Genomic DNA, 8,052 nt, shown 5'->3' with positions numbered 1-8,052 from the left:
CCCCTGTTGTAGTGTACATCGTATGCTGCAACTGGGGGGCCTGCAACAAGTCGGAACTTGTTGCAGCGTACAATGTTCGCTGCGAAAAGTACTTTTTTGCAGCGTACATATGCATGTACGCTGCAACAAATGTCAAAAATTTGGCAAAAATTTGACTTGGTACAGCGTACAAATTCGTGTACGCTGCAAAAGACCCCACCTTTTGCAGGGTACATCTATTTGTACGCTGCAAAAAGTCTGGAATTTTGCAAAACCCTTGTCGCAGCGTACACATATATATGTACGCTGTAACAAAACACTTTTGGCGGGATAATTTTAATTTAGTTTAGGGATATATACCTAGAGTGCCTTGCACCAAATATAGAAACCTGTCACAACAATAATAGAATATCGCAACCTGTATAAAAAATATAAAAACAATAACTATTGTTTTGTATATTTAATATTTTCCAAATCCAAAGTGCAGGTACTACATTTAAATATTTGTACTTTCCAATTTCAATGTACGCATACATTTTAATATCAAACAACTCGACCAAGCGCGCTCAGGCCAATAATAAATACTTGCTGGTAAAAACTTAGCCAATTTCTCACGAACCACATCAATTTCCTCACTAGCTTAAGGCGCATTCCCCGGAGTATATACCTTCAAAAACAAAAATTTGATGGGAGCATTAGATTAAATGTCATTTTAGTCTAAAAATGATCTATAACGACCCAATGAACCTTAATGAGCATAAATAGATTGGAATGAGTATTGAAAACTTTAAAACTAATCATATTAATCATGTAATAAGTTTCAATTGAGTCCTTAAATTCTTTAGTTCAAAGTTGGAAACGATAATGTCATTTTAGTCTAAATATGACCTATAGCGACCCAATGAGCCTTAAATGTGCTTAAATATATTGTAAGGAGTCTTGGAAACTTAAAACTAATCATGTTAATCATGTAAAGGTTTTAAAATGAGTCTTTAAGTTCTTTAGTTCAAAGTTGGGAGCGAAAATGCCTTCTTTTAGCCTTTACCCTAAATATGACCTATAACCACCAAACAAGTCTCAAATATACATAAATCGATCGGATTGAGTCTTAGAAACTTAAAACTAATCATATTAATCATGTAATAAGTTGGAAGTGAGTCCTTAGGTCCGTTAGTTCAAAGTTGAGAGCGAAAATGTCATTTTAGCCTAAATATGACCTATAACGGCCAAACAAGTCTCAAATATGCATAAATATATTTGATTGAGTCTTGTAAAGTTTAAACTAATCATATGAATCATGTAGAAAGTTTGAAGTGAGTTCTTAGGTTCGTTAGTTCAAAGTTGGGAGCGAAAATGTCTGATTTTATCCTAAATATGACCTATAACGACCGAACAAGTCTCAAATGTGCATAAATAGATTGGATTGAGTCTTGGAAAGTTTAAACTAATAATATGAATCATGTAGAAAGTTTGAAGTGAGTTCTTAGGTTCGTTAGTTCAACATTGGGAGCGAAAATGTCTCATTTTAGCCTAAATATGACCTATAACGAATGAACAAGTCTCAAATGTGCATAAATAGATTATAATTAGTCTTGGAAAGTTTAAACTAATGATATGAATCATTTAGAAAGTTTGAAGTGAGTTCTTAGGTTCGTTAGTTCAAAGTTGGGAGCGAAAATGTCTCATTTTAGCCTAAATATGATCTATAACGACCAAACAAGTCTCAAATGTGCATAAATAGATTGGATTGAGTCTTGGAAAGTTAAAAATAATCATATGAATCATGTAATAAGTTTGAAATGAGTTCTTAAGTTCGTTAGTTCAAAGTTGTAAGCAAAAATGTCATTTTAGCCTAAATGTGACCTATAACGGCCAAACAAGTATCAAATGTGCATAAATAGATTGGATTGAGTCTTGGAAAGTGAAATCTAATCATATGAATCATGTAGTAAGTTTGAAATGAGTTCTTAGGTTCGTTAGTTCAAAGTTGAGAGCGAAAATGCCTCATTTTTGCCTAAAAATATGACCTATAACGACCAAACAAGTCTCAAATGTGCATAAATTGATTGGATTGAGTCTTGGAAAGTTAAAACTAATCATATGAATCATGTAGTAAGTTTGTAATGAGTTTTTAGGTTCGTTAGTTCAAAGTTGGGAGCGAAAATGTCATTTTACCCTAAATATGACCTATAATGGCCAAACAAGTCTCAAATGTGCATAAGTAGATTGGATTGAGTCTTGGAAAGTTAAAACTAATCATATGAATCATGTAATAAGTTTGAAATGAGTTCTTAAGTTCGTTAGTTCAAAGTTGTGAGCGAAAATGTCTGCGTGCTAGAAAATTTTGAGTAAATAAATAAATACTATGTATCTTGATGGGAGTAATGGGAGTAAGCCAGATTGGTAGTTTTCAAAAGATGATACATGTATGACAAACTTTCATCTTTTACCTTCTCACCAGCAGCTAGGATAATCAATTGACCATCCTCCGCAGGCTTTTTGCTACCGGAAACAGGACCTTCAAGAAATCTCCCACCCTTGGATGTAACTCCCTGCAAATCAAATTAAATTAAATTTGGAGTTTCAAAGAGGAAAGACTACTGAAGCAAAAATATATTCGAAAATGAAGAGTGAATCAAAACACAGTCTAGTAAACAATCAGCTGAAACTGTTGGGAGATGGAATTTTAACTCACAGATGCAATTACAAAAAGTGCATCGAAGCACCAACTATGGTCTAGGATCACTCCACAATTGGGTTTTAAGGAAATTCTATCATTATTATTTATTACCATAAATCCATATAAGATAGCCAGTTAGTCACTGGTTGTGTTCTGGTTAGTTACCAAGATACCTCAACATAATACAGCAATATGATTCTGTCATGAACAGACCAGGGTTTTGAATTATTCAATTTGCTTATTTGACTACATAGATTACAGTGTAAAGCATGAAATATTTCGAATTATTGTGATTCGCAAGCCTACATCAGAAACCGTAATACAATGTAAAGCATGAAAGGTGTGAGTAAGAACATCAAACCACACAAAAATGCAAAACGTGAAGGTTTGAAAGTTTTTAGGAAGATATCAAAGTCACACGAATTAAACTATAGTAAAAAAGTTACGAAGTACAATTCAAAGTTCAAACCTCACTAATCTTTACGGATGTATCTGCATCGACAGTTGACATATCAATATAGCCTTTCCCATTGCAGATTTTTCAAGGACCCCGGGCTTTATCAAAAGCAACCTAAGGAATCATGAAGCTGTGGATAAATAAGAATACCAAAACAAGAATTAACAAAGCATTCAGACCTAATTTACGAACCGAAATGGCGGCTGAGGGATCAGATAACATTGCAATCGTATACTTGCACTTCCAGACCACATCTGTAGGTGTTTCTCCAACAGTAGCTCCATGTTACACAAGTTCATCACACTGGAAAAATTAACAATATTCTAATTAAGACTAAATGTATATATAATTATATATACACTGTTCAGGATGCAAAAGTAAAATACAATAAAAATAAACGTGAGTCTGGTTTAGTTCAAACAGTATTTAATTACACTCGGAAAAAAGCCACTACAAAAATGTTGCATTACTCCCAGTTTAGTTCAAACAGTATTTGAGTCTGGTTCAATAGACGACCATAGACCCCCAAGAATCATCATTTGAGTGTAAAATTCGGCATGCTCCTGCCAACCAAAACAAGTATTATAACGATTTAGTTAGAATGCGACACTAGAAGTCAGAAGAGTCAGAACCCATTACGGGGTACTTTAAACTTTATTAGAGTATTCATGACTATTTTGCAACCCAAAAAGTTTAAAACACCTCAGATAGTTCAAGGAATAAGGGAATAGCTGGCTAACACACAACCACCCACCAGTCCACTACCCTCCCACCACCGGGGAAATAAAAAAGGAAGCGAGAAAACTATAAGCAGAATCTTATCGATATTGAGTTGGTACTTAGATCATGGATTGGTGATTAAATGCTTTGAGTAGTTGCCTAACATCTCCCATCTCATTGAAATTGTACGGGGTGCATCTTTTCAGCTCACCAACTAAATCAATTGTTAACATTCTTGATGTGTAAACAAATATTTAAATATTCCATCAGGAACAAGAGCTCAATTTCCTTGACACCTCAACACTATTCCCTGGAGCTCTGCACATCAAATGTATTTTATACAACTATACGTCAACAGTCAAGCATGACTGAAAATCTCATAATTAACAACCTTAATGAACACAATAGTATTTGGTTTTCACTTGCTTTGGCATACACTAGATGTCTTCTATAATAGTTGTATTTACAGCTCAACAGATACTATGGAAAACTTCAGAATTCAGATCACAGTTTACAAGTTTTTGACAGACAATAGAGTTAGATAAGGCAAAAGCAACCTCCGAACAGCATGATCCTGAAATATTTATAAGCTAGGGTTTTCATTACTTTTAAGTAGTTGCAAAAAAATGAACATAATATAATAGAGGACTGGACCTGAAAAAGGTAAGAAAATTACCTAGTCCAAGGTCAACAAGAAACAATTTTTCTCCTGTGCGGTAGAAGGCTTGCCAAGCAAAAAGTTTTCTGGCTTCACGTCTCCATGCACATAACTGATATTCATGGAAAACATGACATGACAAAATTAACATGAAAATCTAAAACATAATAGAAACTTCTCAGATATGAAATATATTCTCCACCTATTTCATAAAGAAAATGAATGACTGTATTAGCGTACCCTTTAGTATGCATCTTCTCAAGAATTGACAAGGACTCAACTGGTATACAGGCAACCATTTCAACTAACATCCTGCAGATACATCAAACTATTGGTATTCGATACATGATGGTCAAACAACCCCAAAAAAAAGAACAGAAAAGAGCATTCCTTTATCTTGGCAAAAACGGACAGGGGCAAATGAACAATTTGCATAAAGAAAGGTACAGAAGCAAAAATTAACTTCGACGAATAAACAAGCCAAAGACACCAAATTGCTACTACTGAAAGCCATGGGACATCACATTCTTCCAAAAATTGCAGCAGTACTTTTGAAAGACACCAAGGCAGTGTCACCGACTTCAAAAGGGCCAAGGACAAAAAAACATATCTCTAGCTATCATAAGCAATTTATCTACAACGTCAGGAAATGTCTAGTACACAAAAGCCTCGAAAAAGGAACTTCAAGCCTTGACTAGGGAGAACTATACCCTCAAAAATGTGTTGGTTTTTTACTTTCAAAGGGCACTAGCAAATTGCAGTGATTTCCAGCACGAGGGAGACAAAAACATGCAGATCTCCTATTCTATCAAGAGCCAGAATAACTAATGACAGCACTTCTATCCTATTTTATCCTATGAGTATGACATCCTCAACCATTATCCATCCCGAGAATTTATACAACAGATGTCCCAAAATAAGAAAGTTTATGAATTTCGTTATAGATACAGATGCGGTTAATCGTACACTAATGAATCAGCAATTCAGCAGTAGGGTTACTGCACAAAATAAAAAATTATGGCTGGAAGAGTAATGATTATAGGTAAATAGATGTCAGCCTCCCGTAACTTTTCTCCCTGATCAGCAGCTTCTTCATTAAATATGACAGCTCCCCATCATCTTCTACTTCTTATGCAATTAGTCTAAGATTTATAATTAGTCTAAATATTTAACTAGTATCTCATACTTGTATAACCAATCTCTAATTCAGTTATTAATTAATTAACAGCCACACAATCAATAACGATAACAACTGCAACTACAAACAACTACAACTACAAACAACACCAGCAACAACAATAATAACAACATCATCTTCATCTAACACCAACAAATTTCAAATTAAAACCATCAATTGTGCATCATTATGAGAACTGAATTGCAATAGTTTTCCAATTAAACTTATAAGCTAATTTGTCAACTTAAAAAGCACTGAAAATTAACAACAACTAACATAGGTAGCAAAAACTTCTTTAAATTAGTATCAGGAGAGAGAGGAAGAAAAATGGAGTGTCGTACCTTGGGCTAGAAACGAGCAGCAACAATGGAGTAGAGGGAAGGGGAGAGCAAGACCATAATTAGCATTCACAACAACGAACAAGGAGGCGGCGGCGACGAAAGAGCGCCGTTGCACCCAACAACCAGAAGGGGCTGCGCAAGCAAGGGGGAAAAGAAAATTGAAATTTATTAGTTAGGGTTTTTGGATTTTAAATAAAGAACTTATTAAATCAATTGAGGGAGAAATTGAAATCAATTTACCAATTAGGGATGGATTGCAAATGATGTTGTGTTGGTGGCCACCATTATTGGCGGCGACAAACAGAAGAAAGGCGAGCACGGAGGCGGGACAACACCATCAACCACAATAACGCAATAACCATCGCAGCCATCGCACCAGCAGCGTCGGCATGAAGGAGGTGGTGGTCGGCGATGCAGAGGAAGGAAGAGAAAGAGTGTTCGAAGTGAGGAGAGGAGAACGGGACGCGACTTAGGGTTTTTTTTTTAGGGGACGACGTAGGGAAGAAGAAAGGGAGTTGAGCGCGAGAAATGAAAATTTGAGATGCGGCTTCATTACTTAATTAGGGAACAATTTTTTTAACCGGTTATTGCAGGGGCTTTTAAATTGTACGCTGCAACAAAAAGGGTTATTGCAGGGGGCTTTTAAAATGTACGCTGCAATAAACTTTTTTGTAGGGAACAATTAAATTGTACGCTGCAACAACCCTTTAAATGGTTTGACCCGCGTTGACCGACTGGTTGTTGAAGCGTATTAATACATGTACGCTGCAATAAGGGGGGTGCAACAGGGGTTTTTTCCACTAGTGCTTAGGCAAATCACATAAGTCCCAAGTATGATTAGACATGATTGAGTCTAATTCACTTTTAATGGCCTCTTTCCAAAAACTAACATCTATAGATTTTATAGCTTCACTATAAGTCTTTGGGTCTTCTTCTAAGAGAAACAAAAAAACAACAATTTCACTCAAGAAATCCACATCAAAGTCTTCTACAAGAAAAACGGTCAAAATATCCGGTCCAAAGGTAGTCTCTACTCTAAGCCTCTTACTCTTCCTAGGTTTGACTTCTTCCACTATAGTGGGAGGAGGAGGAACACTAGGAGTAGGCAAAGAAACATCCAAAGGAACATCAACACTTGACTCATGCACATGAGACGACAAAGAGGATTTCAACGGGAAAATATGCTCAAAGAAAACTGCATCCCTAGATTCACAAATGGAATGATCACTCAAAAGCATGAATCTATATGTGGCGCTATTATGAGCATAACCAATGAACACACAATCAAAAGTTTTAGACCCAATGGTGGTTTTCTTAAAATCTGGAAAAGCAACCTTGGCTAAGCACCCCCACACTTTCAAAATACTCATGTTATGATTATAACCCTTCCAAAGCTCATAGGGTATCTTATCCAACTTCTTATGGGGCACTCTATTGAGTACATAACAAGCGGATAAAACCGCCTCCCCCCCCCCGCATGTTGTTAGATAATCCGGAACTTAGAAGCATGGCATTCATAGTCTATTTTAAAGATTTGGTTTTCCTTTCGGCAATACCATTTTGTTGTGGGGTGTAAGGGGAACTTAACTCATGGATGATTCTATTGGTTTCACAAAATTCTTTTAAGGACCATTTTCCATATTCACCGCCTCTATTGGTTCTAACTCTGTTAATTTTAAGGTCAAGTTGATTTTTCAACCTCGGCTTTATACTTTAAAAATGCACTTTCGGCCACATCCTTAGTTTTCAAAAGATAAACTTTAGTAAACCTTGAAAAATCATCAACAAAAGTTATGTAGTAATTTTTCCCACCTCTACTAGTAGTGAAATTTAAGTCCGCTAAATCCGAGTGAACCAACTCTAAAAATTTAGTACTTCTCGTTGTCACTTGCTTAAATGGTTTCTTAGTATGTTTGCCCTCAACACAAATAGGACATTTAGAAGCTTTGTCGATTTTATCAAAAGAAATCAAGTTCATGTCTTTTAACCTTTTCATGTAAGAAACATTTAAATGTCCTAATCGATTGTGCCAAACATCCA

The 8,052-nt window shown here is 35.7% G+C and overlaps 1 pseudogene; it reads right to left on the bottom strand.

Moving 5' to 3' along the window:
* Positions 1-401: 401 nt before the first annotated feature.
* LOC110775165 (glyoxylate/succinic semialdehyde reductase 1-like) lies at positions 402-6,545 on the bottom strand (annotated as a pseudogene).
* Between the last annotated feature and the right edge of the window lie 1,507 nt (positions 6,546-8,052).

This window comes from Spinacia oleracea, chromosome 4 (genome assembly GCF_020520425.1).
Source record: "Spinacia oleracea cultivar Varoflay chromosome 4, BTI_SOV_V1, whole genome shotgun sequence".
NCBI classification, from domain to species: domain Eukaryota; kingdom Viridiplantae; phylum Streptophyta; class Magnoliopsida; order Caryophyllales; family Amaranthaceae; genus Spinacia; species Spinacia oleracea.
The sequence above is the reverse complement of the archived record's forward strand: the minus strand, read 5'-3'. Positions and strand labels throughout refer to the sequence as shown.